Source organism: Balaenoptera borealis, assembly GCF_965194805.1.
Source record: "Balaenoptera borealis genome assembly, chromosome: 19".
Taxonomy (NCBI): domain Eukaryota; kingdom Metazoa; phylum Chordata; class Mammalia; order Artiodactyla; family Balaenopteridae; genus Balaenoptera; species Balaenoptera borealis.
Window position 1 is genome coordinate 51,437,698 of NC_138878.1, and position 22,685 is coordinate 51,460,382.

A 22,685-nucleotide genomic window follows, 5' to 3' on the forward strand; every position below is an offset into this window, starting at 1 on the left:
TCTTGCTCTGTCATTTAAGAGGCCCTAGAAGCAATAAGACCCTGGTAGCAATGAATGCACCTATTGTCCAGATCTTGGTTTCTATTATCACGCTCCAATAAAGAGGATCCAGGGCTCCTTGGAGAAATGGCTGATTCTAGGACTGGGATATACAAGACGAGCCTGGAGCATCTTATAGTGTTAGAAAGTAAGGAAGTGCTCCATAAAGGCAAAGTTATGGAGGTATGTCAGAGACAGAGGGACCAACTGAAAGAGCTCCCAATGGCAAAACTGGAGAAATTTGATCAACAATAACCTAGTATTAGATTTTAACTCAAAGTATAATTCAAAAATATCCATGAGTCCATACTAATATAAATAAATTATTAAATAACTAATTGGGGTAGAATAGACAAATCTTCCATGCAGAAGAATTCCAAATAATTTATGGATGTACTCTGCCCTAAGAAGTTGGAGCACACTCATTCACTCCTTAAGCATCATGACTTCCTTCCAAAGAGCACCGTAGGGAAGGGGGTGGGGAGGAACCATATGGTGGAGAAACCTGACAAACAGTACCTAGGCCTGGTTATCAAGGTCACAGTGAGAGCGCATATCCTAGATAGGATATGAAGAGAAGGTACTTCACCTCTGTGATCTTCCTCTCCAAAACCCACAACCTAAGTCTAATCATGAGGAAAACATCAGACAAATTCCAATTGAGGGACAGTCTATAAAATACCCAACTTCAAATCTGTGAAGATCATCAAAAACAAGGCGAGTCAGAGAAACTGTCACAGGCAAGTGAAGCCTAAGGAGATATGACAACCAAACGTGATATGGTGTCTGGGATGGGATCCTGGGACAGAAAAAATGTTAGGTAAAAAATAAGGAAATCTAAATAAAGGATGGACTTTACTTAATCATGTATCAATATTGGTTTATTAATTGTGACAAACGTACCGTGTCGATGCAGGATGTTAATGACAGGGAAAACTGGGTGTGGGGTATACGGGAACTCTCTGCACAACCTTCACAACTTTTCTGTGAGCTAAAACTACTTGAAAATAAAAATGTCTTAAAAATTATCTTTAAAATTTTAAAAAGTTCAATATTGCGATAGAGAAGCAATCATTATTCAGGCCTGTCAGTTCTTATGGTCAATCAGCCGTACGTGTGCAACTCTAGTTAGAGGCTCTTGCCTCTAGGTGACGTTGTCTTCTGTTCAGGTTTTTGGACTAGTCAAGTGTACTGCCAGACAGATGGATTGATAGAAAATTTAGAGTCTTTATCTCTAGAGTTTAAAATTGTTTGGGCAAGCATGCCAGAACACCTAATAAAACTCATGGTTTGGATTGATGCTAGGAGTCCATTTGAAATGCCCCAAAATTGCTTTGGACCTCAGCTACAACAAGGAGACCTTTGGGAGGCCCTTTGCCCTTAAGAAACATTTTTTTAAATTAATAAACTTTACTTTTTAGAAAGCAGTTTTTGGTTTACAGAAAACATGAGTAGAAAGTGCAGAGAGTTCTCATATACTCCGTCCCTCCCACACAGTTTCCCCTGCTTTAACATTGTATTTGTGTGGTACATTTGTTGCAATTGATAAGCCAATATGGATACATTATTATTAATAATAGTTACATTATTTACATTAAGGTTCACTCTTTCTATGAGTTGTCACATCTCCACCATTATAGAATCATATAGAATAGCTCCACTGACCCCTGTGCTCTACCCATTCATTTCTCCCCCACCCATTCTTCCCCTGAACCCTGAAAATCACCAATCTTTTTACTTTTTCCTAGTTTTGCCTTTTCCAAAATGTCACAGAGTTGGACTTTTATAGTATGTAACCTTTTTAGATTATCTTCTTTCACTTAGAAATAAGCATTTAGGGCTTCCATGGTGGCGCAGTGGTTAAGAATCCGCCTGCCAATGCAGGGGACAGGGGTTCGAGCCCTGGTCCAGGAGGATCCCACATGCCGCGGAGCAACTGAGCCTGTGTGCCACAACTACTGAGCCTGCACTCTAGAGCCCGCGAGCCACAACTACTGAGCCCACATGCCACAACAACTGAAGCCCACGTACCTAGAGCCCGTGCTCCCCAACAAGAGAAGCCACCTCAATGAGAAGCCCGCGCCCCACCATGAAGAGTAGCCCCCGCTCACCGCAACTAGAGAAAGCCCGAGCGCAGCAACGAAGACCCAACGTAGCCAAAAATAAATACATAAAATAAATAAATTAAAAAAAAAAAAAAAGAAAGAAGCATTTAAGGTTCTTCCATGTCTTTCCATGGCTCCATAGTTCGCTGCTTTTTAGTGCTGTATAAATTCCATTGTGTGGATGTTTCACAGTTTGTTTATCCAGTCACCTATTGAAGGATATCTTGGTTACTTCCAAGTTTTGGCAATTATGAATAAAGCTGCTATAAACATTCGTGGGTAGACGTAAGTTTTCAACTCATTTGAATAAATACCAAGCAGCATAATTGCTGAATCATATGGTAAGAGTACATCTAGTTTTGTAAGAAGCTGCCAAATTGCTTTCCAAAGTGGCTATATGTACTATATTGCATTCCCACCAGCAATGAATGAGAGTTCCTGTTTCTCCACATCCTCACCAGCATTTGGCATTGTCAGTGTTTTAGATCCTAGCCATTCTAATAGGTGTGTAAGTGGTATCTTATTGTTCGTTTAATTTGCAAGTCCCTGGTGAGCATATTTTCATATCTTCTTTTGCTAGTTTTTGGTGAGGTGTCTGGTAAGATCTTTTGTCCATTTTTAAACTGGGTTGTTTATTTTCTTATTGTTGATTTTAAAGAGTTCTTTGTATATTTTAGGGAGCAGTCTTCTATCAGATATGTTTTGCGAAAATTTTCTAGTCTGTGGTTTTTTTTGTTTTTTTTGTTTTTTAATTTTTATTTATTTATTTTATTTTATTTTTGGCTGTGTTGTGTCTTCGTTTCTGTGCGAGGGCTTTCTCTAGTTGTGGCGAGCAGGGGCCACTCTTCATCGCAGTGCACGAGCCTCTCACTGTCGCGGCCTCTCTTGTTGCGGAGCACAGGCTCCAGACGCGCAGGCTCAGTAGTTGTGGCTCACGGGCCCAGTTGCTCCGCAGCATGTGGGATCTTCCCAGACCAGGGTTCGAACCTGCGTCCCCTGCATTGGCAGGCAGATTCTCAACCACTGCGCCACCAGGGAAGCCCCTGTGGTTTGTTTTTTCACTCTCTTGACAGTGTCTTTCACAGAGCAGAAGTTCTTAACTTTAATGAACCTCAACTTATCAATTCTTTCTTTCATGGATCATGCTTTTGGTGCTAGATCTAAAAAGTCATCGCCAAACCCAAAGGGCACCAAGATTTTCTCCTAGGCTATATTCTAAGGGTTTTATAGTTTTGTGTTTTACATTAAGGTCTATGAAGACCTAGTTTTAATTGCAAACCCCAAGGGATGGAAATCGTCAACACTTGGAACACCTCAAGTGGAAATAATAATAATTGAAGGCCGAGTTGCAGTTGAAAACACCCACGACAAGTGTGGCAGGTGAGATCTAATCCTCCTGGAAAGATGGTAAGTTCTTTCAGACAAGAGATGCCAGAGATTTCTCCCCTAAGGATATGCTGCTTCTCCTTCATGTTTCCTGACTCCTTTTCAGCCACGAGGGGAGTTAATCTCATCAGGGAAAGAGGCAGGGACAGAAATATTCCTGCTTGCGAGCTGAGGATCACTTCCGTCCCCATCCTCAGTGTCATTCCCACCCCCACAGGACGGGCAGGAGAAGAGAAGGGAAATCCATCCTACTGCTCAGGAAAAAAGAAGGGGTGAACAAGAATTTCGAATTATTATTCGTTCAGGGTTAATTTTTTTCTGCTGCACTGTTGTTACTTTGCATCTGATTCCAAGAAAAGGACAGACTCCAAGGAGGGGCTCTGGAGAGATCACACTTCCGTAGCCTGCAGGACTACTTTGCTTGGAGGTGGGGCCCGGAAACGGATGCTGCGGAGGCTGGCAATGGAGGCTGGAGGTTTGCAAAGGAAAGTTTTCCTTGTGTATGTAAGGCTTGAGCAAAGACGTCCTGGGGCGGGGGCTGGATCTTTTGATCTCCAAGGCAGCCCCAAACCTATTCAGGGAAAAATACACCCTCCATTTGGAATACACTGAGAAGTAGAATGGAAAGGGCTGGTGAGTGACGGGCAAAAGGATGAATGGGAGGAGGAGTCAGGGAGGCCTGCGGAGCTTCTGGCTCAGGTGACCCTCTCCAGGGAGGAGATTCCAGAGCTCTCTGTTGAAATGTGCTAAGTCTGAAGTACCTTGGGGATGTCTGAAAAGTAATGTGTTTCTTGTAAAGCCCCAATAAATGAGAGCAAGGGCTTCCTGTTTCCTGGGAGCGCCCAGGGTTCTAGCTGGTAAGGGGCAAGCATGGAGATAAGTGGTCCAGCAAAGACCCTTCTTCTTTACCAACCTTAGTATTAAAATCCCTCTGATGGTCCAATGGGCCTTGGGCCAAAGGAAGGAAAGAGTTCATGAAAAAACTAAAAATAATTCGCTTATTTCTTAGCTAGCCTTGAGCTTTGCTCAAGTCTTGGAAAAGGAAAAAGGAAAACAAAAACAAAAAAAACTTGAGAGCAGAAATCCATGGCAACAAGCAACTTCTGTTTATGGATAGCATCCCAGGGAAATTAAGTGTCTGGCTGCAATAAAACAGAAGTGCATGTGAAGTCATACGTATCCATTTACTTTCCTCTGATTGAGCAAAAGAAAATTCATACCTGTTCTATCTATTCATGAGAAATACATTCTTATATTTTTGTTTCACAAGACATATGTCATATTGTTTCAGGAGTTTTGAATAAAGATGATAACATACCACTCTGATTGCTGACCTAGATTGCAAACTGGCTTTCTATAGCCTGGGCTACCAGGAAGAAAGGGGGACAGGATGAAAGGGGTGGGTGTTCATAGGTGGGGGTTCTAATTTCTAATTAAAATTCCTGTCACTTTTTCACTTAAACTGTTGACTGCCCTCCTTGATTCTCTTTTTAAATTATAATTGGTTTCAAACATATAGAAAAGCAAAGTGATCCACATTCAATGATTTCTAAATATTTTAAACACATTTTAGAATCTCTTTCAGTTTGTTCTATTATTTCCAGTTCTTGGAATGTCAATTTCTCTGTTGGAGCAGACTCTCTCTCATGGTGGTTTGTAATTTATTATTGTGAACTCAACTTCAGCAGGGGTTCCTTTGAGAGTCTCATGTGCCTTGATTGCAAAAGCAAGATAACTGGAAGGGGTGTGACCCTCCCATCTAAGACCCTGAAGCTCTGTTCTCATTTCTGACCGGACCCACTCTCAGGATCCAGTAAAGAGTTCACTACAGATGTATGTGTCTCAGAGAGCTGCACCCCACAGGTGACCACATGTGCTTTTGAAGTCATCTCCCCTGCACTTGGCATTGGTGCCTGTCCTGAAAGACACTCCTTTCCATGAATAAGGACATTCACATTTCACATCTTCTGCTTCCTCCTGTCGGGGCTTCTGGCCAGTCAACACTTTTATCCATCAATATTCCTCCCAAGCTAAAGAAATGCCTCTCACGCCATAGAGGCAAATAGGAGCTGCTTTATGGATTTTGCTGGCACTGTCCGTATTCCTGTTTTACAGTCTGGAAGTTGTAAACAATTAGAAAACCATGCTCCGAAGGAGTGTGACGAGAAGGGAAACTCTTTACTATGCTAATTTATCTTCCCTTCCATAGACTCACAGAATAGTCTGACTTTATCCATAACACACCACACTCTCTCTGGCTGCCGTCGGGGAGTCAGCCAAGCAAGACTGAAGAGATGGATGAGAGGGAGATGGATGAGGGAAGGACCACCAGAAGCCTTGGAACCTGGCATGGAAGGTGAGAAATGAGGAGAATGAACAAGAATGGCCATTCTTGATTAGGGGAGGATGACTATGGAAGTCTAGAAGAGGAACGTTCCAGGGAAGCCCGAGCAGCGGGACAGAGGAGGGGAGGGCAGAGATGGGAACAAGGTTCTGGGCAGGTGTGCAGTGTGGGGTGGGAGCCCAGGAGGCAGGCAGGTGTCCTTTAGATGATGTAAGAGGTCAACGCTCTGAGGCCACATTATCTGACAAGAAGGGTTCGGGCTTTGGCCAGAAGGTTACCATCATTTTGGCCCCTCCATGGTGGGGAACCCTCAGGTTCTGACTCCACTGTTCCCATCCCCATCAACCCTGCTGACACAGCATATCACATGAGGGGGATGCCCCGAACTGGAGGACATTTCCGGCTCAGTGATACAGCGCCGTAGGAAAACTGGTACCAGGCCAGGGTCCCTGGGCCTGCTCTGCTCAACCAGTGCTCCCTCTTAAGGATGCTTAAACCTCTTGGACCACTTAGGTGAAATGAGAGCTCCTGCCTACAGGGGTGGGGCCAGAAGAAGGAGGGGGAGCAAAACCCCAGAGACAGGAACAGTGGTGGGGCGACAGAGCCACGTGAGGGCCTGTTGCCCAAAAAGGACTCTGCCTGTAGCACAAACTGCAGGATGGGGTATCTGTAATCAGGACCAGGTGACTGGGGGCGGGGGGCACCTGACACGCACACCCACCCCTGAGGATACCAAGATTTGGGGATAGGAGGCGAGACTTTCAGAACCAGTTTTGAGCCCTCAGGTTCTAATCAATTTTCCAAGTACTGAACACATTCAAATGGTGAGGTTTTCGCCCTGGGCCAGGGGCTGCACACGGGTTAAGTGCACATTACATCTCAATGCATGCCTGTGGCCGGCTCCCGGTTACCCCCCAGGTTCTAACAAACACGTGCCCGTGGTTCATCTGTTTCTCAGCAGGTATTCACAGAGAGTCTTCCAAGTTGTGGGAGTGGTTCCAAACGCAAAGGGTCAGTGTGAATGGGACAGACCAAGACGCTGACCAATCTGTCCTCATGAGATTCACATTGAGGCAGGGAGAGATAATAGAACAATAAATAAACAAGATAGCTTCAGAGAACAATGAGTGCTATAAAGAAAATAATACATGTTAATGGTATATAAAGTGACTGGGGCAGGTGCGGGAGGTGGGACACAGCTGGTGATGGGAAAAGCACCTCTCACAAGGTGGTTTTGAGCTGTGATCGGAATGACAAAGAGAAGCTAACCAAGAAGATCAGAGGGAAGAAGTTTCCAGGCAGGGAAATCGCAAGTGCAAAGGCCCTGAGGCAGGAAAGGGCTTGAGCAGTTCCAAGGGCGGAAGAGACCAGGGTGGCTGAAGCCTTTGGGAAGGAGGAGAGTGGAACAGAGAGGAGAGGCAGGCCTCAGGCCACGTTCGTTAACAGCTGAAGTCTATTCTGAGCGCAGTGGGAAACCCTTAGAGGGTTTGAGGTTGGGGCATGACATGCCAAATCATCTTTTAAAAAGTCCCCTCTGGCTGGGTGTGGAGAATGGGTTCTGGAGGACAATAGAATGACAGGGTGCCAGTGGAAACTATCACATTTGTCCAGGTGAGCAGGGATGGAACCCTGAGCTAGGATGGCAGGGGGAGATACACAGTGCAAGTTGGTAAAGAAACCTGTTGCACATGGTTTGCCTTCACCTATTCCTGTAGCATGGGTGTTTTCTGTTGGAAAATATGGCTGTTTGCTCTGCTCATTTCAGCTAAATTTTCATTCATGAAAGCCATCTTCTTTGCTGGCTTTGCCCCTGCCAGTTGGTCTGGGTGTGAAATTATACTATATCTACTTGACTGCACAAGTCAATTATTCCAGAATCTTGGGGCACTTAGGCACTGCTTCTTCTGAATTTCTTAACAGAAGGGTTCAGAAAAGAATTTAGAAGACTACCCAACCCCCGACTCACACATTCATCGTTTACTGATACAGGTTTTTGATGACTGTCCCTGCTCACGAGCAGACTCCCATCTCTGCACTCAGGTATTTTGGATGCTTGTAGGATCAGCAGAACTCTGCAAAAGTAACATTCCCACGAAGGTTAAACAGTGACTTTAAGTGCAAATTATACACTTTTAAAATGCAGGTCATTATTCTAATCAGAATAATTACTAATAGTATATGCGCCAAGACAAAGGTGAAATTCAAGAGATACAATTTGCCTGTGGTGGGATCAATTATCACACCTCACTGCCATGCACTTCCTTCGTTACCAGGAGCAATAGATTTTGCACTAAAGATTCTCACCTAAATCCTACTGTTATACATTATCTGCAAAACATGACACGAATGTAAGCATCTTTGAAAACACTTACATGTACACATGTTAATAGCGGGAAAATAAACTAAACTGAAATCAGCAACGTCGCTGCTCTTCAGGGAGTGATCAAAAGGTAACAGCAAATAAAGATGCAGAGGCATCTTCCACAGTCAAGACGCTTTACCATCCCACACTGTGCCTGGGACTAATGCCTGATGATGCCAAGGGCTCCTGGGACGGCAGTTCAACGGATTCTGGCTCCAGGCTCAGATCTGCTGCTGAGCCTGAGGACACATTTTAAAGCCCATCCTGACTGCACATAAAACACATCTCACGCTTCCAGATTGCCATGGTATTTGGGAATTAAATCAATTGCTTCAAATTGTAATCCTTGGATATACCATAAAAGAAATATCTTGAAATATGCTGTGCTCACATTATTGGGGCCTGCTAGAATATATACATTAAAACCCAACGATGACAACTGGGAAAGCCCACTGACTTCAGCCCCAACCTGTGAGATTACACTCTTGTTCTGTAAATAAATGGACAGGGCCAAGGAGACACATGGTGCTTGTCTTTTGATGCATTTCAAAGGCCAAACAGAAGGAAATGCTTAGTCATGAGACATAGAAGAAATCATGCACATTCACACAGGCCGGGCTCACCTCCCCACTTGGGGAAAGAGCTCAAGTGAGTTCACCTCGTTGCCTTTCAAGGGCTGGAAGCTACTGATGCTATTCGGTTCTCTGCCTTTGCCTCAGCTGAGCCAGCTTGTCTCTGCATCTGTGGCAAAGAAAGAAAGTTGTCCTCCACGTTCTAAGTTTCTAAGAACACACGTGTACTTGTGACTCATGGGGGAACACAGCCTCAGCATGCACTTTCCTGAGACTTCTGCAGCAGGACAAAACAGTGGGGGGTTTTTTTGCTGTTGTTGTTCTTTTAATAAATTTATTTATTTACTTATTTTGGCTGAGTTGGGTCTTTGTTGCTACGTGCAGGCTTTCTCTAGTTGCAGCGAGTGGGGGCTACTCTTTGTTGCGGTGAGCAGGCTTCTCATTGCGGTGGCTTCTCTTGTTGCGGAGCACGGGCTCTAGGCGTGCGGGCTTCAGTAGTTGTGGCACGTGGGCTCAGTAGTTATGGCTCGCGGGCTCTAGAGCGCAGGTTCAGTAGTTGTCGTGCATGGGCTTAGTTGCTCCGCGGCATGTGGGATCTTCCCGGACCAGGGCTCGAACCCATGTCTCCTGCATTGGCAGGTGGATTCTTAACCACTGTGCCACGAAGGAAGCCCCAAAACAGTGGTTTAACTGAGACTTCTCATGTGATTTTAGGTCGTAACTCTTAACGATGGCTTTCACTTCTGGGAACATTGGTGCTTTTATAAGAATTCTGTTAGCAGTTGCATCACAGAGAGATGCTAGCAGGCCAACCATGGGATCATGCTTCGTTTGCTGGCACATCTCAACTTATCCCCTCCCCAGGTTTCCTCCTCTATTCCTGGAACCTCAGGTGTCCAGGAGCCAAAGAGGACTCTCGTGGGTTGGTTGAGAGTCAGGCTTTCCCTGGGGACTGGCAATGACGAGGAGATGCAGTGTCTATAAGGATACGTTCAGCTGCTCGGGCGGGGACGGGGGTAACCACTGTCTGCGTCCTAAGCAGGTGCCAGCCCCGCCGCCTGGATCGCTCAGGGGAGCCGGCACAGAGCCAGCTCAGGGTGGCTGGATGCAGGTGGACAAGGGGAGGTGTGGGCGATGATGGGGTGTTGTGGGGCATTGCGTGGGTAGCGGCTGATACACAGGTGCTGAGAAGGATGAGTCCCAGGGAAGCTGGCCCGGCTGCAGAGGGGACAGAGGGTGTAGCGAGAACCAGTGGGCTCCAAGGCTGGGCTTAGGGATGCTCAGAGAAACCCGAGACGGTGCTAGTAGCAGACAGCCCGAAGACCACCGCCCAGAAGGAAACATGTTGCTATTACATAGAATAAAGACTCTGGAAAGGCAAGGTCAACAACTTATCTCAATGACACGGCCGCACCCTGACCGCAGATAAACGTAGCAAATCATTCCTAACAGTGGCGGTTCAAGAAACTGAGGTGGGGCTGGCAGCCAAATAGGAGGCTGTCTCACCCTCCCCGTGGCCCCTACATGGCCATCAAGGGAGGTGGGTGGGAAGCAGTCTTCCCGACTACCCCCTCTCCCCCCAAATGCAGGAGGATCACGTTCCAGGCCTCTGTGGCTGGGCTTCAGCCCTCTGCCCTCAAGCAGTGCCGCCAGGGGCCTCAGCCGGCTCAAACACACTGCAGCTGGCTCCAGCCTGAATCAGAAACTCCGGCCCTGACCCTGAGGATGGCTGGGGTGTTAAGTGGGAGCTCAAGGCAAGGCCTGGACCCAGTTTCTTCAGTAAGAATTGTTTACACTGAAGCTTTCTCAGGCTTCACAATCTAAAGCTTAGCATGGAGATCAAACTCAGTGATTTAAAAAAAGAAAAAAAAAGAAGAAGAAATAAAGAAACTTCTGAAACATCTTTCTGGCAAATAACAATTTTTATCTGCAGGTTTACAACTTCCAGGGATGTTCCGAATTCAGCCCACAAGGGTGCTGAGTGCAGCTCCAACCACAGACATCCTCAGAACTCAGGACTTGGACAAAGGAAAGGGGGTGTGGGGGACCCCCCGGAAGTGTCCTTGGGGTGGAGACAAAGTCCACAAGCCCTTTCTCCACCGGCAGCTCATGGCCGATTTTCATCTGGAATATCTTTGGCCCACATCCAGATTAAATGCCAGTTAGAAAGCTCTGGCCGCTCGCTCTTTCTGGGCAGACGGCAACAGAGGTGAGCTCTAATCATTTACAAAGGTCACGATCGGGAGCCAGCCCCGGAGCGGTCATTTAAAATTCGATTGATCCCTATTTGTAGTCAAGGAAAGAAAATGGGCACTTGGACTGTATTGTAATTATGGGGCTTCCAGGCAACCGTAAATAGATGTGCAATCTTGATACTGGCAAATACCTGGGAGAAGAAATTATTACTCTGGTAGAGCACGTTGCTAGGAAAGGTTGAAGATAAAATTGTGCATAAAAAAAATCAATCATCTTTTAGCTAATTTGCCCTGCTCACCACCCATCAGGGTTATCACAATTGTCAGATGTCTGCTGAATATATTAAGATGAGGGTCTACTTGTTAAAAATGATCACCTAGAAAGCAAAGGCCTCAAATGGCAGTGGGGACCCTGGAGAGCTGACACTGGGCGCTGGGTGGGTCCGGGGGCCTTGTGTACAAAGGAGGGGCCTCTTGCTGAGAGACAGGGAAGTAGGGGAACCAGCACCAGCTCTCATGTCTGAGATGCCCCCCGCCATGGGCACAGCAAACACCAGCCCCATGCCCACCCTGCTGATGACTGGGGAGAAAGCCATCTGGAAGGAGGAAGGTCTGCTTGTCCTGTGAGTGGCAGTAGGAGAGTGAGTAGCTGGCACATTCTGTGCTGCTTGGTTACTGGGACTGGCACTTTGGACTGGGTCTGGCACTTTGACATCCATAACCTTAACCCTCATTACGATCCCCCCGGAGATAAGTATTATTAGCCCCCTTTACTGATGGGAAAATGGAGGCAGGGCGAGGTTCAGAAATGTGACCGAGGTCACATGGAGGCAAGTGGCAGAGCGGGGTCCAGAGTCAGCTGGAGGTAGAGACCAGGGTATCTGGGTGCCTCACCCCACTCCGGCCGAGGTCGCATTAGCACCTCTGAAAGAGCTGAGGGCAGGGACAGGCTGCACCCACCCTCCAAGTCTGCCTCTGCCTGTTCCACACCCCTGGAGAATCTCTCTCTCCCTTTGCCTCTCTAGGAACCTACAAGGCACCGAGCATAAAATGATACTGGTGGGAATTCCCTGGCAGTTCAGTGGTTAGGATGCCACGCTTTCACTGCCAAGGGCCCGGGTTCAACCCCTGGTTGGGGAGCGTGGCCAAAACAAAAACAAAAAAAACACATGATATTGGCTGGACGGCAAACATTCCCCACGCGGGCTGGAGGGCCTTCTTCTGTTTTTCTTCCGAGCTGAGTCTACCTTATGAGAAGCAAGGCTGCTACAGTCTGGAGAGCTTGTTTCTGCTTGGGGATGGTCTCTAACATCTGCCCCCTCTCGTCAATCCCACCTTCTAAGGTCAGTATGCACAGTGCCTTGGCATCCCAGGAGCTCCGTGATAGCTGCCAGTGGGATGGGCAGTGCCTCGCTCAGGACTGAGGTATATTAAACCAAGATACCCCCTTCTCCATGTGGAATCAACAGTTCTAGGACACAGGTGGTAGGCTGGGTGCTGAGGAAAGGGCACGCCTGTCAGCCAGGTGAAGGTATCAAATGGAGAGCCTTTCTGAAATTGACCTGCCACTGTGGGGTAAACCTCTATAAGGGCTCAATATTATACCCAAGTAATGTTACTTCTAAAAATCTATTCCAGGGAAATTTTCAGGGAGTAGATAGAGATTTATGCACATTGATCACAGTGTTGTACATAATGTGACAAATTGTGAAGAACTTAAATATCCAACATTTGGGATTGATCAAGTGAATTATGGCATCTGCATATGGCATTATAGTGTTTTATATAGAGTTTCTCATGATATGGGGAAATGTTTATGAAATAAAGCTAAACAACCACAACAACAAAAACCCAAGTATCAAATCACAGAAAACCTTATAAAGAGAAACTCATAGATAACTATGAGGATTATGGGTGATGTGGTTCTGCTTTCATATACTTTAGTGCTTTTCAAAATTGTTTATATTTAGTTGTCATCCTCCACGGGTGGCTGGGGTCCAGGCCTGGGCTAGGGTCCAGCCAGGCCACAGCGACTCCAGGAAGTCCAATTTGGGTTCACCGGAAGGTGCTTTCCTTCCTCTTTTTTAATGTGGTAAAATGTACATAGCATAAAATGTGTCATCTTAACCATTTCTAAGTGTACAATTCAGTGGCATTAGGTACATTCACATTGTTGTGTAGCCATTACTGCTATCCATTTCTAGAACTATTTTATCATCCCAAACAGAAACTGTGTCCATTGAACAATAACTCTCTATTCCTCCCTCCTCCCAGCCCCTGGGAACCTCTATTCTACTTTCTGTCTCTATGGATTTGCCTGTTCTAGGCACCTCATACAATATTTGTCCCTTAGTGTCTGGCTTCTTTCACTTAGCATGACATGTCTTCAGGGTTTATCTAAACTGGCACACCCACCCTGCCCTTACCTCCATTTAGTCCTCATTGAACTCAGGACGGGAGGGGTTGTTCCCATTCCACAGCTGAAAAAACTGAGGCTCACAAAGGGTAGAGTGGGGACTTTTCCTCAGTTTGACTGAGTCCATCACTTGCTGCTGGCAGCAGGACACCTGCCATCAGTGGTCCAGAGTCAGACAAGGAGCGGTGATCTGGCCTCTTTGCCGCGCATACCTATGCTGAACTTAAGTGGTTGCGCATCTCCCTCACCAAAACCAGAGAATAAAAGGGACATTCTCCCCAAGTACTTTCTGGAGGTCACTAGGGTCTGGCACAAGAATCCCACCCTTTCTGGGCAGAGGGTCTCTAGCTGGACCCTTCCCAAAGCACAGCTCTGCACCTGGCTCTCCAACCTTCCTCCCCATCCGTGGGCATAAGGTGAGCAGACACCCTTGCCCACGGACAGCCCACTCCCTCCCCACCTGCCACCCTCCCCTTGAGCATCTCCAGGCTGAGGAAAGAGCCTGGGTGCAGCCCCGTTGGAAACCATCTCACATTCTCCCTCCACATCTGTCCTCAGGAGGGATGTGGTGCGGGCTAGGGCAGCAGGGTCTAGCTGTCCCAGGAACAGGTCTTCTCTCAGTGCTGGCCTTTTGCTCCTGCCCTGAAAAGGACTTGCACTCTGAAAGCTACATTCCAGTCACCGGCAGACTGTGAAAAGTTTACCTCTATTAACAGTACGTTTTCCAGTATGGAGGTTTCTCAAAAAACTAAAAATAGAACTACCAAATGATCCAGCAATTCCACTCCTGGGTATATATGTGAAAAAAAACAAAAACCCCTTATTTGAAAGATACATGCATCCCTGTGTTCATAGCAGCATTTATTTACAATAGCCAAGATATGGAAGCAGCCTAAGTGTCCATCAACAGATGAATGAATAAAGAAGATGTGATACACACACACACACACACACACACACACAAAAGAATACTACTCAGCCATAAAAAGAATGAAATTTTGCCATTTGCAGCAATATGGATACACTTGGAGGGCATTATGCTAAGTGAAATAATTCAGACAGAGAAAGACAAATAGTATATGATATCACTTATATGCAGAATCTAAAAAATACAACAAACTAGTGAATATAACAAAAAGTAAACAGACTCACAGATATAGAGAACAAACTAGTGGTTACCAGTGGGGAGAGGGAAGGGGGGAGGGGCAATATAGGGGTAGGGGAGTAAGAGGTACAAACTATTAGGTACAAAACAAGCTACAAGGATATATTGTACAACATGGGGAATATAGTCAATATTTTATAACTATAAATGGAGTACAACCTTTAAAAATTGTGAATCACTATATTATACACCTGTAACTTATATCATATTGTACAACTATACTTCAATTAAAAAAAAAAGTTCGCTTTCCACAACCCAATCACAACAGCTCATTAATTGATGGAGTCCTCCTAAACAAGTCTAATACCTGCTAACAACACACACTTCATAGAATACATTAACTGATGCCAGGCAATTATCAAGTTTCTTCTCTATTTAATACAACACATTGCAACACTACTGTGGCACAATCCCCTTAGAAGATGGTAATTTTTGTCCTTCTGTGTATCATTTTGACCCTAGGACATCCAGACAGGCCTGCCCCTGCAATGCCCGTCTTTGCCAAATCTCTCCCACCGTCCCCAGCTTGGACCACCATGGGGCCTCTTCACTAGCTTCCCTGCCTTTGCTCTTGCCCTCTTTGAGTCCATTTTCCCCAAGAATGCCAGAGTGACCTTTTAAATATGTAAATCAGATCATGTCACTCCTTGCTTCAGAAGTTCCAACGGTTGTACACGGCAACTAGCCTCACCTCAAACCCCCTATGGCCTACTGATGGTGCCCTGAGTGGTGTCACCCAGCAGCCTCCTGGCCTTGTCCCCTCCAGGCACATGGCTTCCCCCTCTCCCTCGAACACCCGCCCCAGGGCCGTTGCACTGGCACATCCTCCCCCAGTTCTCTACCCAGCTGGGTCCTTCCCATCCCCTGCAGTCACAGCAGTTGTCACCTCCTCAGAGAGGCCTTCCCTAACTAGTCCAGCTGAAGTAGCCTTGTCACTCGCTATCACATCACCCTGATTCACTTCTTCGTGCTTCTTATCAGTATCTGAAATTATTTGATTTGCGTTACATGTTTACAGCATCTGAAATTATTGTGCTTTTTATTACATGTTTACTCTCCGAGGACAGAAGCTTAGTGTGTGTTGATAACGGTCATGTCTCCAGGGACTATCATGGATTAGGCACTCAGTAATGCTTGTTGACTGACTGACAGAATAATTGTTTTTTTTAAGTTCTCCTTTTACTCCGACTCTCCCTCAGCCCCTGTCTTATGGTTCTCCTTGAAGGGACTGTCCTTGGCTATAGGCTCCACTTCACCCCCGCCCCACTCACACCCACACCACTGCCGTTAGATTCCGTCCCTTTGTTCCTCTGCAGCTGGTCTCACCAAGACCACCTCACCCATTCCAGGGCTCCTCAGCCATACCCCAGCTCAACCTGCCTGCATGCCCCGGCGTGTGCAAACCCAACCCATTGCTGACTAGACTCTGTGTCCCCCCACTCCACCCCTACTCCTCTTACGTGATCCCCTACTCCCCCACTTGCCCAAGCAGGAAACTCAGGAGCCTGGGGCAGACACTTTCTGTGTCCTAGCCGCATCCCCGGGCACACCTGATTTCGGCACAGCAATTGTGAATGGTCCCAGGCGCACAGCCTGGGTCCCACATCAAAGGCACCCCTCAGCATCCATCAGATTTTTCAGTGGCCACAGGAGGCCACTCAGCAGGAGATAGCGTGTCAACTTGACCGGCCCATGGAGTGCCCAGATATTTGGTCAAACATTATCCTGGGTGTGTCTGTGAGGGTGTTTCTGGATGAAGTTAACACTTGAACTGCTAGGCTGAGTAAAGCAGATGGCCCTCCCCAGTGTGGGCAGCCCTCGTCCAGTTTGTTGAAGGTCTGAATGGAACAAAAAGGCGGACCTTCCTGAGAGTGAGAGAGAATTCCTCCTGCCTGTTTGAGTTGGGAACGTCGGGTTTTTCCTACCTTTTCTTAAATTGAAGCATCAGCTCTTCCTGGGTCTTGAGCCTGCTGGTCTTCAGTGGTCTTCTACCCCAGTGGCTGTCCTGGGCTCCAGCTGGCTGACTGCAGATCTTGGGGCTTGTCAGCCTCCATAATCACATGAGCCAGTTCATCATAAAATACGTCTCTCTCTCTCCCTATTTATTTATTTTTGTTACATGTTTACATGTAACAGGTTACATTTAACAAATATATAGAGACATTACATATATATGCACATATGAGAGAGTTATTGTGATGAATGTTTAATATATTTAGATGAAACATAATGAATATTTATACAGCTCATTTGTTCTGTTTCTCTGGAAAACCCTAATACAGGCAACCGTCAACCCCTGGGAGATGGGCGCTAGTGGATAGGCGCCCCAACTTCCTGTCCGTCTGAGGGACGATTCAGGGGAGTAGTCTACATGGCTTCTCTGCCCACTGCAGTCACCAGCTCACTCACGCACCTTCACGGGAGTCTCTTCCTTCCCGGCGCCCTCCCTCTGCTTCCTGGGCCTGCTCCTGTACCTCTAGCTGAGTCTCAGGCTTGATTTCAGCAGGACTCAGCCTGGGGACCTGCTAGATGCCTCCCATCCCCACAGCAAACACACCCACTCAGTCTCCAGACTGGTAGACTCTACCCCTAAGGCCCTCCGACACTGTCTGTATCAGTTTCCTGTGACCACTGTAACAAGTCACCACAAACCTTGGGCACGGGGTCGGGGGTGGGGGGAGGAGGTTAAAAAGAACAGAAATGTATTCTCTCATGGTTCTGGAGTGGAAGTGAGAAGTCAGTATCCCTGGGCTGAAGCCAAGGTGTCAGCAGGGGCACACTCCTTCCCAAGGCTCCAGGAAAGAATCTGGTCCGTGCCTCTTCTTGTGGCTGCTGGCATTCCTTAGCTTGCGGCCGCATCCCTCCTGCCCTTACTTCTATGGTCCCGTCGCCTCCTTTTCTTTTTTTTTTATAAATTTATTTATTTATTTATTTTTGGCTGTGTTGGGTCTTCGTTTCTGTGCGAGGGCTTTCTCCAGCTGTGGCGAGCGGGGGCCGCTCTTCATCGCAGTGCGCGGGCCTCTCACTGTCATGGCCTCTCTTGTTGCGGAGCACAGGCTCCAGACACGCAGGCTCAGTAGTTGTGGCTCACGGGCTTAGTTGCTCTGCGGCATGTGGGATCTTCCCAGACCAGGGCTCGAACCCTTGTCCCCTGCATTGGCAGCCAGATTCTTAACCACTGCGCCACCAGGGAAGCCCCCCATTGCCTCCTTTTCTATCTGTGTCAAGTCTCTCCCTGCCTCCTTCTTATAAGGAGACATGTAACTGGCATTTGGGGCCCACCTGGATAATCCCATCTCAAAATCCTTAATTTAATCAGGCCTGCAAAGTCTCTCTCTCTCTTTCTCTCTCTCTCTCTCTGCTATATAAGGTAATGTTCACAGGTTCCAGGGATTAGAATCTGATATCTTTGGTGGGGGGGGGGGGCATTTTTCACCCTCCACAAGTCTCCCCATCATTCTTCCCATGAACTATTATGAACAGCCTCCTGTCCGGCCCCACCAAATCCATTCTCCAGGCTCTAATCAGAGACACTTTTCCAAAAGGCAAACCTGCTCAGGTAGCTCCGCGCTCACAGCCCTGGAAGTCTTTCTGTTGCCTTCAGGGCAGGGTGCCCACTGCGGAGCCAAGGCCCCACCCACCTCTGCACTGCCCCTTGCAGCGCCAGGCTCAGACGCCTTGGAGACCAGGACTGCTGTCAGGAGGGAATGCGGACGCCAGGATTTTTAGAAAACCCAAAATTCCAGGTTTGGCTCAGATTGGTTTTGAATGTGAAACCTCTCAGTGTTTAAATGTTGGCAGCTAATTTAAAAAGAAAATGTAACATATCGCAGGCCACCCAAAGCAGTCTTCAAGCTGTCCCCTTTCAACCTCTGCCCAGCAGCTGCAGGACGTGCTCCTTTCTGGCCTCAGGCATCTCCTGATCTCCCCGCTTTGCTGGAAGCACCCCCCTGACCACCCCAATACACTCCTTGTCTGACTAACCCCTGCTCTCCTTCTGGTGGAGTAACTTCTGTCATAGCTCACAATCCCCCTCCAGGGGTGGTGCCGCCCATGGGACTCTGTCTCCCACACTATGAGCACCTCAAAGATAAGAGCGAATCCTCCCCTTTCTTTTCTTTTTTTTTTTTTTTAATACCATTTTAGTTTCTTATTTATTTATTTTTGGCTGCGTTGGGTCTTCGTTGCTGCGTGCGGGCTTTCTCTAGTTGCAGCGAGCGGGGGCTACTCTTCCGCTGCGGTGTGCAGGCTTCTCATTGCGGTGGCTTCTTCCATTGCGGAGCACGGGCTCTAGGCGCGCGGGCTTCAGTAGTTGTGGCTCTCGGGCTCTAGAGCGCAAGCTCAGTAGTTGTGCTGCAGGGGCTTAGTTGCTCCGCGGCATGTGGGATCTTCCCAGATCAGGGCTCGAACCCGTGTCCCCTGCATTGGCAGGCGGATTCTTAACCATAGCGACACCAGGGAAGCCCAATCCTCCCCTTTTGGTTAGAGAACCTCACACACAGGGAGTGCTCAACAGATAGTTGTAGAATTATGAATATGTCCTCACCTTTAAGAAAGCCTCAAACATTTTATTTTCAGAGCAGAGCCACAGATTCACCAAATTTGGAAATATAAATATGGGTTAAAGGTGTTTCAAAATGAGTCCTTCAGTTCAGAATTCAAGATTGTTTGGTCTATTGCAGCAAAGGGCAGACAGGAAAAAACAGATGCTGCCTGCATTTTCTGGGCAGATTCACTAGTCACTGATTTGTACACGGTTTGCTGCAAGCACTCAGCAGCCTTCTGTAGCTGGGACACCTGTATCCATCTGCACACACCTGCATGCCCCTATATCCCAGGTCATCAATACTACTGTGGTAAGGTTAACCATTCTTATGAGTGTGAATGACACTCACTTATCTGCTTTGTGTATACCAACTTGACCTCACCTGCCATTGTATCATCCCAAACCCTCTACTAGGAAGGAGGTGGGTGTCACCACTTCAGATAAATCATGCTAGGAGTTTATACTCATATTATTACTGCAAAAGAACACCACAAAGTTTAGAATTCTTCCTTCACCCCAAAAAGTCCATTAAAAGAGTTAATTTTACAATAGCCAATACAAAGTAAGAAGGCTGAATTTTGGAAGTCAAAGTGTAAAATCAACTAGAGCATTGTAAAGGTGGATATTGGGAGGGCAGGGGGTATATATTTGGCCTAAAAAGCTGGATCAGTCACTCCTAAACAGTTCAGCACCTTTGCACTTTCCAAATTATCTACCATCAACACACATTACCTTTAGAATCAAGCAAAGGATGAAATTTTTAAATGTGTGGAGAAACTACTAATCAATTAGCAGAGGCTTCCCAAGAATTCATGGTGCTGCTGGACTCGGTACCACTGGGGCAACAGGAGGTGGGCAAGACTTTGCCCTCCTGGGACATGTCACAGACTTAGGAAGCTAGCACACCAACATGTGGCACTCAGCCCGGAGAAGGAGGGAGGATGGCGGGGTGGTTGGTGGGCAACCAGCAGGGTGAGGCCCATGGTGTGAGGGGGGTCCAAGAGGTCTCATGTCCCAGGAGAAACCTTATGGGGCTTTCAGATGTTATTTTAATACTACTTTCATTTCACTGTGTATGTGTGTGTTTCTACCTCTTCATTGTCTTGTCACTCATGTTACTGAAGCCAATGACTTGCTAAAGGAACAAAGTCTGGTGTTGTACAACTGGGTGCGGGAGGGGCTGGCAAAAGCTTCCTTTATAAATTTAAATCTGATCCTGTTTCCCTCCGATCCTCTTCCCCCTGGGACCCTACTGCAAACCCTCCAGGCTCATTCCCTGAGTTGGAACCTGAATGAATTCTTGCAGCTCCTGCACCCACAGTGCACGTTCACATCTCCTTGCTCTGCACTTACTGTCCCTTGTTTAGAAAATCCTTCCTCACCATTTCAGTCTAATAAGTCCTATTCATCCTGTAAAACTCAGTGCCAGTGTTACCTCTCCCGTGACACCTCCCTCTCCTGGCTGCTGCTTTGATACTTAACAGTGCGTCCTCTACATCTCTGTAAACACGCATCACTTCTGCCATCTCTTGTGAGCTTCTTAAAGGCAAGAGACGGTGTCTTTTTCAGCTTTGTATCCCTGGCTATTTGCACTAACCCCAGCAAAGGGCAGGTGCTCAAATCCCACTTGAGGAACTGATCTAGGTGTCTGGGAAGTGCTGTGTGAGGGCCCATGCTGCAATCTGGATCCTTGGTAAAATTCTCAAGGTCAAACTGGTGGAGGCTCCTGCAGAAGTAGCTTCTTTTGCCCATGAGATTCCTGGTAGGTCAGTATCCACCCTCACCACGCCCTCTACTCCCTATGTTTGATGGATCCTGCACCCAGGGCTGGAGCTGTGCAGAGGGCAGATGTGCCAAAGAGGCCAAGCGCACTTCTGCATCCTCCTGTGGAGTCCTACAGACCCGCACGGGCTATTCCTGAGCCCAAACCCAGGCCTGGGGTGGCCACACACTGACCCCCCTGCCCCCTACTCCCCGCCCGGGCTGGAGGCTGTAGCAGAGCCAACAGCAATGCTGTGCACCCAAGGTAGAATCCAGGGTAGAATGCTGGCCTTGGGGACCTGACTGGTGCCTCCCTCCCCTGCAGCCCTCTCTCGACCGAGTCACTCATCCTCCAGCCGTCCCGCCACTCACACCCCTGCAACAGGCCAGGCATTTCCACACCTTTGCACGCACCGTGCTCCCTGCCTGCAAGTCCTCCTCCACCTGGCCAGCTCTGCTCAGTCCCCAGCAGCCCTCACAGACGCCCCTCCTCTGTGACCTCAGTCCCAGCCCCCCTCCCCGGTGCAGGCTCCCCAGTGCCCCCCGCTCAGTGGTAATGATTTGCTTCTTCTCCGATTCTTTCTTCCACCCTCACATGGTGTCCTGAGGACAGGGGTGACCTCTGTGTCCCAGGGTTTCCCTCAGGACTGGGGCAGTGTTTTGTATGCAGCAAGTGCTCAATGCGTGCTCGTGGGCACAAAATCAGGTATTAAGAATGGTGGGGAAAGCATCTAGAAAACAGTTACCCCAGTCTATGCCTTCCCCAGGAAGAGCAGGTATAAAATTCTTTCCTTTTTCTAAAGAAATATTTGCAAATCTTTTGCCAGAATCTCTGCAGGTGAGCATGTACAATTACTGCAAATGCTATGGATGAGGAGAAAGGTGAACCTCTTTAAGATATTAATTAACAGGGACTTCCCTGGTGGCGCAGTGGTTAAGAATCCGCCTGCCAATGCAGGGGACACGGGTTCGAGCTCTGGTCCACGAAGATCCCACATGCCGCAGAGCAGCTAAATCCATGCGCCACAACTACTGAGCCTGAGCTCTAGAGCCCGCGAGACACAACTACTGAGCCCACGTGCCAGAGCTACTGAAGCCCGCGCCCCTAGAGCCTGTGCTCTGCAGCAAGAGAAGCCACCGCAATGAGAAGCCCGTGAACCACAGCGAAGAGTAGCCCCTGCTCGCGGCAACTAGAGAAAGCCCGCATGTAGCGACGAAGACCCAACGCAGCCCAAAATAAATAAATATATAAAGATATTAATTAACCACACAGACTGATAATGTGGTTAACGAACAGGCTTCTCAGCAGAGACACCCAGACTTGGTGGGGCTGAGCCCCATCCCTCTCTTTTTTTCATGGGAAAGCTACACCTTTACCACCCTCCTTTCAACCAATGAGAGTTCACTGCCTTTTTCTATTCTCCTTTAGCCATAATGCTTCAGTTTAACCAAGCAGTTGAAGAGAAGGCCACTGAAACTAATTTCCGAAGTGTATTGCAGGTTGGAAAAGGAGGCAACATGGTGCTTAAAGGCACTACTGCTTCTGTGATGGCGTCCAAGCCAAACTATTAAATTTTTTATTTTTTTAAGACACACAGTACATCTAAAATCTCAATTCCAAGAATTGGGGGGTCTCTATTACAAAAGAACGTCTCCATCAAAATGACCTGCTGCACCCTGTTTCTTCCTGAGCAGACGGGGGCCCGGGGGCGGCCGGGGAGAAAGAGCTGGTCAAACCCCCTCCTCAGAGGCCTGGGTTTCAGAGGCTTCCCTCCCTCTGAGCAAGAGAACAAC

At 47.5% G+C, this 22,685-nt stretch overlaps 1 long non-coding RNA gene across 1 annotated transcript in view; it reads right to left on the minus strand.

Moving 5' to 3' along the window:
* Positions 1-5,884: 5,884 nt before the first annotated feature.
* Positions 5,885-22,685, minus strand: part of LOC309616230 — a 198,099-nt gene continuing 181,298 nt past the window's right edge. The window contains exon 3 of the long non-coding RNA XR_014237372.1: positions 5,885-8,977. This is a non-coding gene — a long non-coding RNA (uncharacterized lncRNA). The remainder of the gene's footprint in view (positions 8,978-22,685) is intronic.